The 18,178-nt window shown below is 46.4% G+C and overlaps 1 protein-coding gene across 3 annotated transcripts in view; it reads right to left on the bottom strand.

Moving 5' to 3' along the window:
* Positions 1-18,178, bottom strand: part of LOC137358541 (integrin alpha-7-like) — a 155,073-nt gene that overhangs the window by 99,820 nt on the left and 37,075 nt on the right. The gene's annotated exons all lie outside the window — the stretch shown is intronic.

Raw genomic sequence — 18,178 nt, forward strand, 5'->3', positions numbered from 1 at the left:
TGAAAACTAATTGGACTTCAGTGATCCATAAAGAGTGAAGGTACCCAGTGAATCGGCTGAGTACATGAAATGTGTCACGGTAAACTGAAGGGACAATATGTTCGCCCAAGTGCTGGTCATCTCATGCAAACAGCACAAGAGGAAGGGTACGGATGGAAATGCAAAAGATCTGTTAATGGTAGGAAGGAAGCTTCTGCTGGGCTTCAAAAAGGCATGAGTGTGTAAAGACCATTTAAGGATACATATCATGATGGATGCACCACTGTGACAAGAGAATGTTGATTCCTCACTTCCAATGGAGAGCTGTGATTGCAACAAGTGAGAATCAGGGCAAGAATGTTTTAGTCCCATCTCTGGGTCATCTTCTGAGGACCGAACTGGAAGCTTGCCTCGATCTCAAGGTGAAGATGGGCACTTTCAAAGTATGGGGTGTTGGGAAATGTCCAGAAGAATGATCAAAGATACAAGAGTCAAAACAATCTAGAGTAGGTGAAGAAACATTGCGACACCCCACTCAGGGAGATGCTGAGATGAGACAAGGGGCTGAATTTTCGGGCCCTGCCGAGGGTGGGAACGGAGGCCGACAAGTCCCGAAAATACTTGCGCTGGCCAGCATGCCGGTTTCCCAACCCTGTTCCTGGCGTCCGCCATTTTTGCCAAGGCAGGTTCGAGGTCAGCAAGAGGCAGGTAGCCTATTAGGCTCATTAAGAGCCTCGTTAAGTCTATTTAAAAGGAGGCTGACTGGAATTTTTCACTGGCCTCCAGTTTCCCAAATCGACAAGGGGCAGTTTAACTGCCTGGAGGCGAGAATTCAGCGGCAGGCCAGGGGTGGAAGGTGTGGTGGGGGCCAGTGCTTCAGGCAGGCCTAGAGGCCCTGCCTGAATGTGGGTGCAGCCAAATGCCATTGTGGAGACAGATTTCCCACAGTGCTGGCTTGGATACTGAATGTGTTTTTGAATGAAACTTTTTAAAAAGTTGGTGAGAGGGCACCTCCATGTTGAAGCGCTCTCTCATTTACTTAACATCCATTGCAGGCTGCTGCTCCTTCCAAGCTGGAAGGCCTCTGATTGGCCCTCCAGCTTTGAGAGCCCGCCCACCCCCCTTAATTGGGTAAGGAACCTGTCTCCATGCCAATTAAGAGGGCACCTCTGTGAAAAGAGTGACTGTTTCACCTCCCCTCCCCCCCCCACCAGCCCCACCACCACCGGAGGTGCGTTCGGGACTCGGAAACAGTCCTGACTCCCGTTTCCCACCTCCAGAGGGAAAATGCAGCCCAAGGACTGGCCCACAGAAATGAGATACTCCTCTGGGCCAGTGGAAGACCTATTCTCGGGCTGCTGACGAATAGTGCAGAACAGCACTAAAGATGGCCAGGGAGCAGGTCATCCTCTTGACTATGGAGGTGCACAACGCAATGAAATTGATGGGGGCTGGTGAGAAAGTAAATCCCATTATGGAAATTAAGTCCTCAGTGCTCTGGGAATGGGCAAAGTCAGAATCATATGGCTTTTCCATGCACATTTCTTTCAAAAGCATAATTAAATTCCGGCACACATACACTCAGGAAACTATCGAAACAAAATTACTGTAACAAAACACTTGGCACCACTTGAGGCTGCCATTTTGGAATTGGGTGGAAAGCAACAGGAGCCCAAAACTAACATGGCAGGTCATGGAATTACACAGAATTTACAGCACAGAAACAGGCCATTTGGCCCAACTGGTCCATGCCAGTGGTTATGCTCCGCTCAAGTCTCCTCCCATCTTTCTTCATATAACCCTATCAGCATATCCTTCCACTCCTTTCTCCCTCAGGTACTTATCTACCTTCCCTTTAAACACATCTATGCTAGTCCCCTTGTGGTAGTGAGTTCCACATTCTTATCATTCTCTGGGTAAAGAACTGGTAAAACCTGAGTTCTTTGTGGCCTGTTAAACAGTGGATATGACAAATATCTGAGTTTGCTCATCTTCCGAGCTAGGGGAAGGAGGACAACACAGAGAGAAACTACAGGAAAGGGATGAAAATAATGAAAAATAATGAAAAATTACATTGTTGAACTTCCTCATAAATCTGATTGCAATCAGTTGCTTCTGTAGAGCAAGTATTGATGCATGGAGGCCCATATTTCACTGTTTGTACAAATGTCCAAAAGAAGCTGGCATCTTATGACTCGTTCCCCATCCTCTCAACCCCCACTGGGATTGTAGTCAGTTCAGGGCAGATTATCAGAATGACTGAAACATAATGCAGCCCTATCCCGCAGGCCTGCGAGGTTCTCCCAATTGGTTTGTGCGACAGGCTGTATCAAATATCCTGTTCAATATGTGTGCAGATTCTCAGTTGAAGCCAACAAGAGATTAGCATCTGCCAACCCGAATTGAGCCTCACGCACTCCAGCTTCCAGAAGCTCCAAGGGGAAAAGATCACACACAAAAAAAAAGGTTATGATAAATATGAATGAGTAAGGTGAGACAGCTCATCTCAGCTCATGCATCTGGAACAGAACTGTAAGGCCAGAAATAGGTTCCTATTTACACAACTGCAGCAACATACTCACTACAAATGACCCAATGGCACTGGAGTTTGCAGATATCTGTGTGTCAGCAGGTTGTGTGTATATGTCCTACTCCACTAAACGAGAAGGTATTATCATTTACTTCAATTCTCCACCTCACCAAAAGTGAGTTTGAGAAACTAAATAAATTCACAGCTGACCACCTCCTATTTCCTGTTATACCCATGTCAACTCACTATTACCCATCCTAAGAATCTTAGATGTAACTTTAAGTTAAGGCTATGTTAACATTCTTCCCCCAGTTTGGATACTGCTGAGTCAGAAAGTTGTGGGTTTAAGCCTCGCTCCAGGATTTGAGCACACAATCTAGGCTGACACTCCCAGTGCAGTACTGAGGGAATGCTGCACTGTCGGGGATGCCGTCTTTTGAATGAGACATTGAGCTGAGACCTCATTGTCCTGTTCAAGTGGGCATAAAAGGTTTCATTTGCGAAAAACAGGAGCTCCTCCAGTGATCTGAGTATCATTCCTTCCTCAACCAACACCACCCAAAAAAGATTAATTGGTCATTCGTCTCATTGGTGTTTGTGGGACTTTTCTGTGTTTTTTTATTCGTTCTTGGGTTGTGAGAGTTGCTGGCCAGACCAGCATTTGTTGCCCATCCCTAATTGCCCTTGAGAAGGTAGTGGTGAGCCACCTTCTTGAACTGCTGTAGTCTTTGGGGTGTAGGCACACCCACAGTGCTGTTAGGGAGAGAGTTCATTGATCTTGACCCAGCAACAGTGAATGATTGACGATATAGTTCCAAGTCAGCCTGGTGTGTGACTTGAAGGGGAAACTGCAGGTCATGGCGTTCCCATGTGACTGCTGCCCTTGTTCTTCTAGGTGGTAGAGATCGCGGGTTTGGAAGGCGCTGTCGAAGGAGCCTTGGTGAGTTGCTGCAGTGCATCTTGTATATGGTACACACTGCTGCCACTGTGTGTCGGTGGTGGAGGGAGTGAATGTTTGTAGATGGGGTGCCAATCAAGCAGGCTGCTTTGTCCTGGGTGGTGTCAAGCTTCCTGAGTGTTGTTGGAGCTGCACTCATCCAGGCAAGTGGAGAGTATTCCATCACACTCCTGACTTGTGCCTTGTAGATGGTGGACAGGCATTGGGGAGTCAGGAGGTGAGTTACTCGCTGCAGAATTCCCACCTCTGACCTGCTCTTGTAGCCACAGTATTTATATGGCTGGTCCAGTTTCGTTTCTGGTTAATGGTAACCCCTGAGATGTTGATAGCGGTGGATTTAGTGATGGTAATATTGTTGAATGTAAAGGGGAGATGGTTAAATGCTCTCTTTTTGGAGATGGTCAGTGCCCGGGACTTGTGTGGTGCCAATGTTACTTGCCACTTATCAGCCCAAGCCTGAATGTTATCCAGGTCTTATTGCATGTGAGCACAGACTGCTTCAGTACTTGAGGAGTTGCGAATGGTACTCAACATTGTGCGATCATCAGTGAACATCCCCACTTCTGACCTTAGGTTGGAGGGAAGGTCATTGATGATTGGGCCTCAGACACTACCCTGCAAAATGGCTGCCACATTTGCTAGCATAACAGAGCCAAAAGTGATTTCATTAGCTGTGAAGCACTTTGGGACATTCTGAAGATGTTGAAGGGGCTGTATACAGGCAGGTTCTCTCCTTCCTTCTTCATGCTGTTAAATAATTGATTTAAAGTGGTGATTGCCCCTTTAAGTAGCTGAGCAGCAATCACAATGCTCCAGATGGGGTCTAACCAGAGCTTTATATACGAACATGCAAATTAGGAGCAGGAGTAGGCCACTCAACCCTGCTCCGCCATTCAATAAGTTCAAGGCTGAACTGATTACTCCACATTACTACCTACCCCCGATCGCCTTCCACCCCTTTGCTTATCAAGAATCTATCTATCTCTGCCTTAAAAATATTCAAAGACTCTGCTTCCACCGCCTTTTGAGGAAGAAAATTCCAAAGACTCACGACCCTCAGAGAGAAAAAAATTCTTTCTAAAATAACTACATAACATGCATATACTTGGCCTGCAAATTACATAACAGTTAACCCCTTTGCGAATACTGCATCGAAGACTTTCAGCTTCCTCAAGTGGGAGTGACCTGAGTTAGTAGTTAAAAGTAAATCACGATTGAGTCAGGCCCTTAGAATACTTCAGAGGGTTAAACACTTCAATAACGTACACTTAGACGAAGCAGGCACCAGCTGGTCAGCTGAATGGCTGGGGCTGGGGGGAAGTGGGGTGGGGGGGGGGGGGGGGCGGGTGAGGAGGTTGCAGATAAGACAGGATAGATACTAAAGCTGAATAAAGTCAAGAATCTAATTACAACTGACTACCCTATACCTCATTCCCTCCCCACAAATGCACAGCATCACACTTCCTTTCCAACAGTCCCACTCCCCTCCACTGAAGGCAGTGAATCATTTTGGGGTACATTCCATGGATGCCAACAGCCCTTCAGGATCACGCAGTGAGTGGCAGCAAGCTGTTCGGTCGTGGAAGGACATCGCAGCCCAGACCTGGAATTGATGGACATGCACTTTCATGCAGGGACTGCTGGGTGGCAGTGATGAGTGGGAGCCTTGGCTACTTTTTCTCCTCTTTTGCCCAGCTGCGCGCAAGACAATTACGACGGCCTAACAACCTGACCCCCCACTCAGAAAATTCCTCAACGCATCTGCAGATGGCAGATAATGCAGCCGGATTGCAAAACAAATCTCACAACTGAAGCAAAAGAAAGACCATAGTTGGAATACTATAGAGAAAGGATATTGAGGCAACAGAGAAAGTATGGCACAGATTCACTGGCCTGGTGTGAGGAAATACAAACACGACAACTTGGAAAAAAATTGAAGCTGCTTTCATCAGAACGGAGAAGGCTACAGGGTGATTTGACACAAGTGTTTAAAATTGTGAAGGGATGGGACAGAGTGGATAAAAGCCGTACACTACCAGAGTTAGTGATTGAAGCAGAGACCATATCAATATTTAGCAATAAGCTAGATAGGTGGATGAAGGAAAAGGGAATAAAGGGATATGGGAACACGATATGCACATGGGATGGGAACTACTGATCGAGTGGAGAATAAACAGCAACATGAATTGCTTGGGCCGAATGGCCTGTTTCCATGTTGTAATTTCTATGTCATCAGCCACCTGAAGTGCTCTAGTCTCCTGCTCAAAAAGAACCATGTTAGGCTAAGGAAAGGAAAAAGGTGGATGAGTTCTTTCTGTGGTCGTAGGCAACGTAACTGAGATGCGTGAAGTTCAGTTATGCTGAAGATCGCAAACAAGTTTATTAACAACTAACAAGTATGTACAGTACTCTTCTTTGGCCTCCTTATCTCGAGAGACAATGGGTAAGCGCCTGGAGGTGGTCAGTGGTTTGTGGAGCAGCGCCTGGAGTGGCCAATTCTAGAGTGACAGACTCTTCCACAGGTGCTGCACAAACCACTGACCACCTCCAGGCGCTTACCCATTGTCTCTTGAGACAAACTATTTACAGAACCTTCCTCTAGGTGTTACAGTTGCAGAGTGATGCTGGCTTGTAGTCACATGATGACATCCTTAGCTCATTATCATAGAGATCTTAAAGGAACATCAGTCTTAAGGCGATCACATAACAGTGGTCAGATCATAATCAATAACAGGCACCTTAGATAAATAGCCATGGCAACAGCAGAAAGCTCTGTGGCCTTTGAAAATGAGTGAAATGTTCATAATGGGACCCGATGACATTGAGAAAGCGAACCACAAATTACTAAGTGATAGAAATATGCTGTGAATTGATATTGCCACTTAATAGAAATCGACTGGACTCAGTAAGTAATACGCATGACCTCATGCTGCCACCTGGGTGATGGGAGATCCTGATTGGTAAGGAATGACATCATGTTCTCTTTCAGTAATCTGCAGACCTTTGACCCTTGCCAGCTCAGTCACCTGACAGCCAGCCACAGGGCTTAGTGGAAACAGTTGAATTTGTGGAACATGTTAAGATAGCTGCGTTCCAGGAGCCAATGGCCAAAAATACACAATCCAACTCGAGCCCTTTTTAGGTAAAGTTGTGTTTGGAATACACAGCTGCAGCTTTTTCTCCCCCCAGCAATCGGATTCTTTGCCATTTAAACAAAAGATTCTTCCCTCCTCTGCTGACTGCCTCTGGCTCGAATATAGTTCAAAGGAGGCTGGCCATCTTCCAGCACCTGACCCAAGTGGCCAATCTGTGTGTGTCTCTGCCAATAACTCAGTGAACCATGCAGGTCTGTTTTGGTTGGACCCGCCTGGTCAAACAGCCATCCCACCGCCTTCTCCAAAATCTGCAATATATTTACAACTAATATCCAAAAGGGTTCAAAGAAAATGGAAGGGTTGCTTGCAGCTGTGTCCAGGAGATTCTTCTTTAATTCCTGGAGACTCCAGGACAATCCTGGAGGGTTGGCGACCCTTGAACTTTCCTGCAGAGGTCACTGCATAGTGACGATCAAGGCTGAGAACCCTGGCTGATTTGTGGTCATTCCCGTGCCCAGGGGTACGAACTGTGATTGTAACTCCCCTTCTGTCCCTGGGTTGGGATCAGTTATCTCAGCACAGGCCAAAACGCTTCTTCCTAGTCTGAACTCTAAAGTGCTCAGTTTCAACACTGGGCAGCCCACTGACTAACTGAGCCATCTACGGCGGCCCGGTCTGATCCACTTTTAAAGCAACTCCACAAATCAGCTTGGTACTCGCTTACTGCAGAGCCAGACCATCTGCATGACTGAAATAGCTGAGATATTCAGAGATCCCTTTCCAAATTAGCCAACATTGGGGAAGAGATCAGGTCAATGCAAAATGATTTACTGCTGATTGCTCAGTCCAGAACTAGACATAGTATCAGCTGGTATGTTGCATACACCCAGTACTAGACTAAAATCAGACACAGCCCAGCAGGGTAGGTACACACTGGGCGAGATTTTAACTCATTCAAAACTCATCCATTTGTACAGTGTTAAAATCAGGCGCAGAAAGTCTGGATTTCAAATCAGACACAGCAGGATGGAGGAGAGGGGTAGATTTACAGAGACCCAGGATTGCAGTAATGAGGGTAAGTTGCAATTTAAATTCTGGGGGAGTGGAACAGTGGGAGACAAGAACCAACTGTTGAAATGAGGAACATCGGAGAGAAAATATACTTGTGGACAGCACAGATTTTGGGGGGATGAAAGCGACTTACTCTTAGGCCATCTTATCCAGAACTGGAAGAAGTTAGAAATGTAATAGGTTTTAAGCAAGTACAGAGGTAGGGAAAGAGCAGGGGAGGGGAGGAGAGGAAAGAACAAAAGGGAAGGTCTGTGAATGGGGGAAGACAAGAGAGATTAAATAACATCCAGTTCTGATCAAAGGTCACAGACTTGAAACATTAACGGTTTCTCTCTCTATAGATGCTGCCAGACCTGCTGAGTGTTTCCAGCATTCCTGTTTTTATACAGTGTGGAAATCTGCTTTCAAACACAGAGGACAAATGGATACAGAGCAATTTCGAATTCTGGCTGGACAACCCAATGTCTCACTGGCGGCGTCAGTTTGATTTATGTTCAATACGGTCTGCCTCCTGCTCCATGATCAATGAACAGCTTCCCATTTAATATTCCCCTTGAAGGGGAAGTTCTTTAATGTAGAGCCCATTGTACACTGAGCCTTCAGTCTCGTTTTCTCCTTCCCAAAGTGAATGTAGCACCAACTTGGCAGCAATATTGCTGGGTGAGCACAATGGGATCGGAGAGATGTTATTAAAGATTCTCTGCTCCAAGCTGCCCACACCATCCCTCATGGTATCTGCAACAGCGAGTGAGGGAAGCTGTAAACGTAAACTGTCTCAATTAATAAAAATGACGAAAAAAACAATAACTAGAAATCAAGTGCAACGCTCCACTGCCCTGTGCCATAGATTGGTCGGGTCCGATGCACATTTATGCTCAATTCCACAGATAGTCAGTTGCCAATCTCTGCCCATTTGAAGGACAACAGTTTATTGCTTCTGCCTAAAGTATAGAGGGGGAGGATCTGCTCTTAGTGTGGGCCTCAATTGGCGGCGGGACAGGAAGGCCGTTCACAGGCGTTCCTGCCCTAAACTAAATTTTGGCGGAGTCGGGATGGCGGGCTCCCCCCCCGCCACTATCCCACCCAATTTTATGCTCTCCACGCCCCCAAACCGCTGTGGGGGAAGAGCATAAAATTCCATCCAATGAGAAAGAAAGACTTGCATTTCTATAGCGCCTTTCAAAACCTCACGATGTCACAAAGCGTTTTACAGCCAATGAAGTACTTTTGAAGTGTTGTCATGTAGTAAACGTGGCAGCCAATTTGCGCACAGCAAGAAAGGAAAACAAAGCTTGGTAAGGAATGAACCTCCCAGTTCAGTCAACGCCATTTTCAAATGAACAATTTAAACAGACAAAATACTTCCTCGCTAGCTCAGCCAGTTTATCTGATGAAAAGCTCAGCCTTAAGGGCAAGAAGATCCCAGGGTCTGCACCGAATCAGCTGGTCGGAGCTTGGGTAGCTCTAGCAGTGCTACAATTGGCCTCAGTGCCCATGGTTTAGGACAAAAACATTGCCAATGTTGATGCTCCTGATCGCTATCCAGTGAGCTTTGCTGGAAGGCCACATATGCCAAGCAAGGACAGCACTGGGCTTGGCTGTGATGCCCCCTGCAGTAAAATAGCCTGGCACCACTCACTCATGAGCAAAGACCATTTGGACAGGGTGCTGGATGACCATGGGACAGTAGCCCAAGAGACAGCCATTGCCTCAGGAGCAGAGGGAAGAAAATTGGTGAGAAAAAACTAACTAATGTTTTAATTCTATTTTTAGTGTAGACTGGAGCTGAATGAGCACTTTGTTCAATTTCCATTTAAGAGTACAAATACTGTGACTTTCTCTACAGTTGAACTGGTGGAAAATCTTGGCAACACAGGCTACGGCAGTGATTTTCAAACCTTTATTGTCTTATCACATGCTCGGGGACCCCCTACAAATACTGACTAATTCTGGGGGATCCCTGTAAATGTTGATACACTCCCAGGGACCCCCTGCAAATAATGACACACTCCCGGAGACCCTCTGTGAATACTGACACACTCCCAGGGACCCCCTGTAAATACTGACACACTCCCGAGGACCCCCTGTAAATACTGACACACTCCTGAGGACCCCCTGTAAATACTGACACACTCCTGAGGACCCCCTGTAAATACTGACACACTTCTGAGGACCCCCTGTAAATACTGACACACTCCCCGGGGACCCCCTGTAAATACTGACACACTCCTCGGGGACCCCCTATAAATACTGACACACTCCCGGAGACCCCCTGTAAATACTGACACACTCCCAGGGACCCCCTGTAAAATACTGGCACACTCCCAAGGACCCCCTGTAAAATACTGACACACTCCCGAGGACCCCCTGTAAAATACTGACACACTCCCCGGAAACCCCCTATAAATACTGACACACTCCCGGAGACCCCCTGTAAATACTGACACACTCCCAGGGACCCCCTGTAAATACTGACACACTCCCGAGGACCCCCTGTAAATACTGACACACTCCTGAGGACCCCCTGTAAATACTGACACACTCCCCGGGGACCCCCTATAAATACTGACACACTCCCGGAGACCCCCTGTAAATACTGACACACTCCCGAGGACCCCCTGTAAATACTGACACACTCCTGAGGACCCCCTGTAAATACTGACACACTCCCCGGGGACCCCCTATAAATACTGACACACTCCCGGAGACCCCCTGTAAATACTGACACACTCCCAGGGACCCCCTGTAAATACTGACACACTCCCCGGGGACCCCCTGTAAATACTGACACACTCCCAGGGACCCCCTGTAAATACTGACATACTCCCCGGGGACCCCCTATAAATACTGACACACTCCCGGAGACCCCCTGTAAATACTGACACACTCCCAGGGACCCCCTGTAAATACTGACACACTCCCCGGGGACCCCCTATAAATACTGACACACTCCCGAGGACCCCCTGTAAATACTGACACACACCCAGGGACCCCCTGTAAATACTGACACACTCCCCGGGGACCCCCTGTAAATACTGACACACTCCCGAGGACCCCCTGTAAATACTGACAAACTCCCAGGGACCCCCTGTAAATACTGACATACTCCCCGGGGACCCCCTATAAATACTGACACACTCCCGGAGACCCCCTGTAAATACTGACACACTCCCAGGGACCCCCTGTAAAATACTGACACACTCCCGAGGACCCCCTGTAAATACTGACACACTCCCCGGGGACCCCCTGTAAATACTGACACACTCCCCGGGGACCCCCTATAAATACTGACACTCCCGAAGACCCCCTGTAAATACTGACACACTCCCCGGGGACCCCCTGTAAATACTGACACACTCCCGGAGACCCCCTGTAAATACTGACACACTCCCGGAGACCCCCTGTAAAATACTGACACACTCCCCGTGGACCCCCTATAAATACTGACACACTCCCGGAGACCCCCTGCAAATACTGACACACTCCCTGGGGACCCCCTGTAAATACTGACACACTTCCCGGGGACCCCCTATAAATACTGACACACTCCCGGAGACCCCCTGTAAATACTGACACACTCCCCGGGGATCCCCTGTAAAATACTGACACACTCCCAAGGACCCCCTGTAAAATACTGACACACTCCCGAGGACCCCCTGTAAAATACTGACACACTCCCAAGGACCCCCTGTAAAATACTGACACACTCCCGAGGACCCCCTGTAAAATACTGACACACTCCCGGAGACCCCCTGTAAAATATTGACACACTCCCGAGGACCCCCTGTAAAATACTGACACACTCCCAAGGACCCCCTGTAAAATACTGACACACTCCCGAGGACCCCCTGTAAAATACTGACACACTCCCGGAGACCCCCTGTAAAATACTGACACACTCCCGAGGACCCCCTGTAAATACTGACACACTCCCAAGGACCCCCTATAAATACTGACACACTCCCCGGGGACCCCCTGTAAATACTGAAACACTCCCGGAGACCCCCTGTAAAATACTGGCACACTCCCAAGGACCCCCTATAAATACTGACACACTCCCCGGGGACCCCCTGTAAATACTGACACACTTCTGAGGACCCCCTATAAATACTGACACACTCCCCGGGGACCCCTTTCCTATGCAACAATTGGATGGCCTCAGGACCACTCGGATGATGTTGCATACTATTAGTGCCAGGGAACCCAGGTTTGGAAACACATGAACCAGAATAGCTTGGGTGTGCTTCAATTCCTATACATCGATACGCAAGAAATATACAACTAGAAACCTCACCTGAAAGATCCTATATTTACTTGTGCTAATGTGTTTATGTGTTGCGTGGAGTTACTAAACTATAATGTATTGCTGTCCAGTGAATGACCCGAGAAGCTATTTCAAAAAGAAACTATACATCAGTCCTCATTCATTTTCATTGCTTCCCCTAACAGGAACAGGAGTTGGCAATTCAGCCCCTCGCTCCTGTTCCGCCAATCAATGAGATCATGGCTGATTCCATCCACCCGCCTTGGCTCCACATTCCTTAACACCCTTGTCCAGTAAAAATCTATCAATCCCAGGTTTAGAATTATTAATTGAGTTGGCAGCTACTGTTCTTTGTGGGAGACAGTGCCACACCTTTACCGTCCTTTGCATGAACAAGTGTTTCCTAGCTTCTCTTCTGAATGGCCTGGCTCTGATTTTAAGGCTATGTCCCCTTAACTTAAACTTACCCACCAGCAGAAAAAGTTGTTCTCTCTTTATACTATCAATTCCTTTCAAAATCCTAAAACACTCAATCAAATCACCCCTTAACCTGCTGTATTTGAGGGAATACAAGCCTAGTTTATGTAGTCTCTCCTCACAATCTAAACCTTGGAGCCCTGTAACTGATTTTTCAGCAGGAGGTCTTTCCCCCTGTTCCCAGCGACTGTTTAGAAGAATGAGAGGTGATCTCATTCAAGCATATAAAATTATCAGAGGGTTTAGCAGGGTAGATGCTGAGAGGTTGTTTCCCCTGGCTGGAGTGTCTAGAATGAGGGGTATAGTTTCAGGATAAGGGGTCGGCCATTTAAGACCGAGATGAGGAGACATTTCTTCCCTCAGAGGGTTGCGAATTTTTGGAATTTTCGACCCCAGAAAGCTGTGGATGTTCAGTCATTGAGTATACTCAAGACAGAGATCGATAGAATTTTAGAACTAAAGGAATCAAGGGAGATTTGGGGATAGGGTGGGAAAGTGAGGTTGCGGTAAAAGATTAGTCATGATCTCATTGAATGGCGGAGCAGGCTCAAGGAGCCACATGGCCTACACCTGCTCCTAATTCTTATGTTCTTATCAGTGCCATGCTGTGCTTGGCCAGCAAAAAAAGTGTCCAATTCCAGAACCAGAGTGGTCGAGCTGTTCCTTCCTCTCCTCCTACCCTACTGAATGAACCAAGAGGTCTACGCTGCTGGGATAGGGTTGCCAACCCTCAAGGATTGCCCTGGAGTCTTCAGGAATTAAAGACTAATCTCCTGCACACTGCTGCAACCAACCTGGAAGAAAAGCCAAAGGGGCATTAAAAAAAATGGTGCTTTTTATAAAAATATTTCTTTGAACACTGGAGATGGGAGAAAGGCTGTTAGGCTGACAGGCAAGAGTCATTCAATCGGGTAATGAAGAGTCTGCTCGCTTTCCAATTGGCATAGGAAGGCAGAGCACCTTGCGGATGAACATTTCAGGCAACCAATGGCGGGAGGGTGGGGGTGGTGCAGCTGACAACAGGAGATCATGTGATGGAACCTCCAGGAATACTACCAACCAGAGTTGGCAACACTATGCTGGGAAGTGGTCTATCCAATAGGATAGCTGCCACCAAGCAAAATGCAACCCAGCGAGCAAAGGTTCAAATATTGGCCAAGGACGAGTTGTGAACCTGTTACCCTCTGGCTATTTTGGGAGTCCCAACGCGCTAGGTAAAGCTACCAGTATAGTCAATATTCTCAAAGCAGCTGTTAGAGCAGAGTCTGGATCCAGTGGAGCCCCAGCCTGGACCAGAAAGGGTTAACTTTGTGTTGTTGCGGTTTCAGTGCATCATATTGTGAATTATCACCGGCCCAATATACTATGTCCATAACGAAATGGCTATTCACTGATCCTGAGCTATTCAAATGCTTGGGGAGTCAGATTACCCTAGACTTCCAGTCTCTGTGTGTGTAAATAGACTGTTGAGATAGAGGTAGAGGTAAAGAGTGAGAGGATAAAAGCACATGCAAAACAAAAAAGAGCATAAAAATGAAAGAGGAAGAAAGAAAAAGATAGCAGAGAGAGAGAGAGGAAGAGAAAGAAAGATGTAGAGGGAGAGAGAGAAAAGAGGGAAAGAAGGAATTCTGGGTTTACGGAGCTGCTAGCTCCATACTGTTTTAACCATGCCTGCAACCTTTCCCTCTGAAAGAATTCATTGTATATGAGATAAAGCCAGCTGCTGTGACCACAGCTGTTGAAATTTCTCAAGGTTGACAAGCGTGTCTGCAATAACTCCAGAACCATAACTGCCAGAGTTTTAAAAAACCAGAAATTACAAGACTAAAACCTCTGACATCATTTGGAACAAAAATAACACATGAATATGGAGCATTGACAAGTGATTAATTAGAGGAGCCCATAACTGTCACCACATCATTCCTCTCTAACACATATAGTAACAGCTAAAGTCACTGAGCTGTCATGTCATTTCTTTCTAATGCCAGCCATCATGATAACTATGAAGAGTTCACAGTGGCGGTAAACTCCGTACCGTTGGCGCTGCTTGTCACCAGCGCCACCACAGCAGAGATCAGTGGCACAAACCACACATTCCTGAAGTCAACCTCCACCATGAAAATCTGAATACTTCCCCATGAATTGAAGGAAGAAACTTGCATATATATAGCAGCATACGCAATCTCAGGACGTTCCAAAGCGCTTTGCAGCCAATGAAGTATTTTTGAAGTGTAGTCACTTTGTAGGAAATGCGGCTGTCAGTTTGCACACAGCAAGATCCCATAAACAGCAATGTGATAATGACCAGATAATCTGCTTTCTTAGTTGGTCGTTGAGGGATGAATATTGACCAGGGCACTGGGGATAACTCCCCTGCTCTTCTTCAAAATAGAGACATGGGATCTTTTACATTCATCTGAGAGGACAGATGGAGCCTTGATTTAACATCTCATCCAAAAGTTGGCACCTCTGACAGCGCAGCACTCCTTCAGGAATGGCACCAAGAGTGTCGATCTAGATTTTGTGCTCATGTCTCTGGAGTGGGACTTGAAACCCACGACCTTCTGACTCTGAGGCAGGAGTGTTACCAGCTCAGCCACGGCTGACACTGACTCATTTCAGTGAGTATCATAGAACAGAAAAGATTGTACTGCTCAGAGACAGACGCTGTGGATAAATGTACCACACCATCACACAGCACTCATGACTGCTTCCAACCCTGGCACGTTAGGTGAGAATAGGAGATCGAAACAATTCCAATGCTGAAGACAGCTGATTAATACAATACGACTTCTGGTCACTATGGAAAGCCATAAGGACACACTCCACCTGATCCCAGAGAACTTAAGTGCAAGTTTAAAGGCCTACAGGCCTTAAAGCATGTTCAGGAGTATTGCTGGAGTTTAACCATAGGAAATTATGGCCAGAAGTAGGCCATTCAGCCCATCATGGTCTGTGCCGGCCGAAGTAGATACAACCATGCACTAAAAGAGAGCACTGATGAGCTAATTACTGCTTGTCTAGCTAGGACCACCTTACTCAGTGGGGCACTGGATTGCAGGTGGAAAGAATCCCAGCTCCAGTGACAGGTCTGCCCCTTCAGGTTGCATCAATAAGCCAGACTGGCTAGTCGATAATCAAAGGCACCATGCAGTACTGCAGGCCTGCCTAATTGTTAAGTACCAGATGAGTGAGACTGCCATAGAGACTGAGTTCCAATTTCCCATTGGCAGGTATTTCACTGTGAAACCAATTTGAGCCCAAAGAGACAACTCACACCTTCCAATCAAGGAGGAAAGATACTAGTTGGGCAAAGGCAGTCGAAGAAATGCAATGGCTTCCGGCAAATAAGTGCTTAGAAGAGGGCAGTAGAGCTCTTAAGGCAGATGAGCAACCTGTCATGCTAAAAGATAAAAGATGGATAAGGAAGACTTGCATTTCTATAGCACCTTTCACCACTTCAAGTCATCTCAAAGCGCTTTACAGCCAATCAAGTACTTTGAAGTGTAGTCAATCTTGTCCTCTGTATAACCAAGAAAGCATGCTGAGGGAATTATTGTGGTGGAGCTCACATCATGTTGGACACAGCAGGAGGCCAGATTAAGTTCTGACATTTCTGGGCAATGAGTGCAGACTTATCACCATATCACAGTCACACACAAAACCTGATACAGTGAACCTGAACAGATCAGTCAGTACTTGCTGGAACAATTTAATCACGCATGTTTAATAGGTTGATTACAGATCACAAGGCAAATGGGGGCAGGGTTGATTTACTTTTGGATATGCTGAGAGAAAGAAGGCGTCTTGTAGCTTTAGAAAAAATATTCTTACTTGGGTAATAGAGTTATCCCTATCAGGAATCACTCACCTCAAGTAAGACTGCCGAGCTACAGGATGTTTGGAGTTTAGTGATCGGGACATGGGAGGGAGTGTTGATGGCTTGGGTAGGTGGTCAGGGCTGGGAGGGCAAAGGCTTCCTTGTGAGGCCTGTGGCGGGGGGGTGGGGGAGAGGAGGGGGGTAGGTGGTTCAGGGGGAGCCCTGCTACTGCTCCTGGCCCACAAGGAGCTTAAAACCAGGTAAAGTTGTAAAACTTGCCTGAGCCTCTTTTGGCCAGTCAGTTCGTCCTGCCATGTTGTTGTTGCTGGCAACAGGCAGTGCAGGGCTCTCCCCATGGTCAGGTTAAAAATAAGTCACGGAGCGGATGGCATCATTGGCTGAGAGTTTTGGTGTTGAGTAGGCCCCCGCCTGCTTTTAGCAGGAGCCGCATCCAAGGCCTGAATCACCACTAAGGAATGGGGTTGGGCTGATCAATCTCTATTTTAACCACCTCCCCGCACCCCCACAGATCCCCAATACTCTCCCACTCATTGGGGGTGGGGGGGGAGTTTTAAAATCAAGGCCTATGATTCTGTGAATATAAATGGGCAGCAAATCAGGCAGATCCTTTATAGGTGTGCACTACTCCCTGCACAATGTTCTTCTGCGATGCCCAGGCAATCCAGGAACAGGAGCAAGTCAATGGGCCCAACCATGCCATGGAATATAAAGGAAGGAAGGAATGTTTCCAATAATGATTGGCTGTGGATTGAATGTCAGAGCCTAAATGTGTCACTGAGAAAGAGAGGAGAAAAAACACACACACACACACTCTCAGACTCCAGACAGTAGGGTTGCCAACCCTCCAGAATTGCCTTGGAGTCTCCAGGAATTAAAGATTAATCTCCAGGACACTCATGCAAGCAAAAACCCAGAGAAAAATCCAAGGGGTGTTGAAACAAAGTTTGAACGCTTGCTTTTATTAGTTATAAAAATACTGGAGATGGGAAAAAGGCTGTTTAACTGGGTGGGGCGGTTGAAAGCGGGAGGTCATGTGATGCAACCTCCAGGAATACGTCCAACCACAGTTGGCAACCCTAGCGAGGTGGGGCTCAAACCGTCTGTTTTGCGATTTTAAAAAAAAAATCTGCATTTCCCATCCTCTCTTTCAAACTCAAATACATGAAAAGGACTATGGTTTTATAAAATACTGGATGGATGGGCAGCACTACAGTACTGAGTGTCGTGTTGTCATGAGCAGGTTTTGACAGCTGTGGGCATCAGTGGCCTCCCAGGAAAAGGATGAAACATAGATATAATAGGCTTAATTCGGTAGAATCTAGACATAGTTAATATAATATACCTTTTAGAATTAAAGATTGAATTTTTAAAACTCACTGAAATTCCCCTTTAAGAAGGTAGAGTTAGGAATTTCAAGGTCTTTCAAGGTCCCTGTTACAATAGAATGTGAACCAGAAACACATTTTAAGTTGGAAAATCCATTTCAGTGTTTCTGTTGCCTGGGACTTGGAGGATAAACACACATTGAAATATCCTGTGTGATATCAGTAAAAGGTAGCAATAAAAACTTAATTAATTGATGGTGTTGGTAAATGTAGGCAGATTGACCCACAAAGAAAGCTCAAGCTACCATAAAAAGACAATTACAGATAATAAAATAATAAGTTAGAAAAGTGCTTACAAAAACAGATGTCAAGTAAAGCCAATTATAAACATTTTGACCAGATAAAAACTCAACTTCAAGAGCAGGGGAATTCCAGCAAAACATTAAGTGGAGATGATAGTTAATGACATTCCCATATATGGATCTTGAAAGCAGGAAAAACACACACAGAAAGGTAACAGCTATATGCTAAATGATCAGATGATACCTTAGAAACAGTACAAACATGAAGGTATCTGAAACAAAAATTAGAAGTGTTGAATTCCTCAATCAATACTTCTCACCCTATGGCTTACTCGG

The sequence above is a fragment of the Heterodontus francisci genome, chromosome X (genome assembly GCF_036365525.1).
Source record: "Heterodontus francisci isolate sHetFra1 chromosome X, sHetFra1.hap1, whole genome shotgun sequence".
Taxonomy (NCBI): Eukaryota; Metazoa; Chordata; class Chondrichthyes; order Heterodontiformes; family Heterodontidae; genus Heterodontus; species Heterodontus francisci.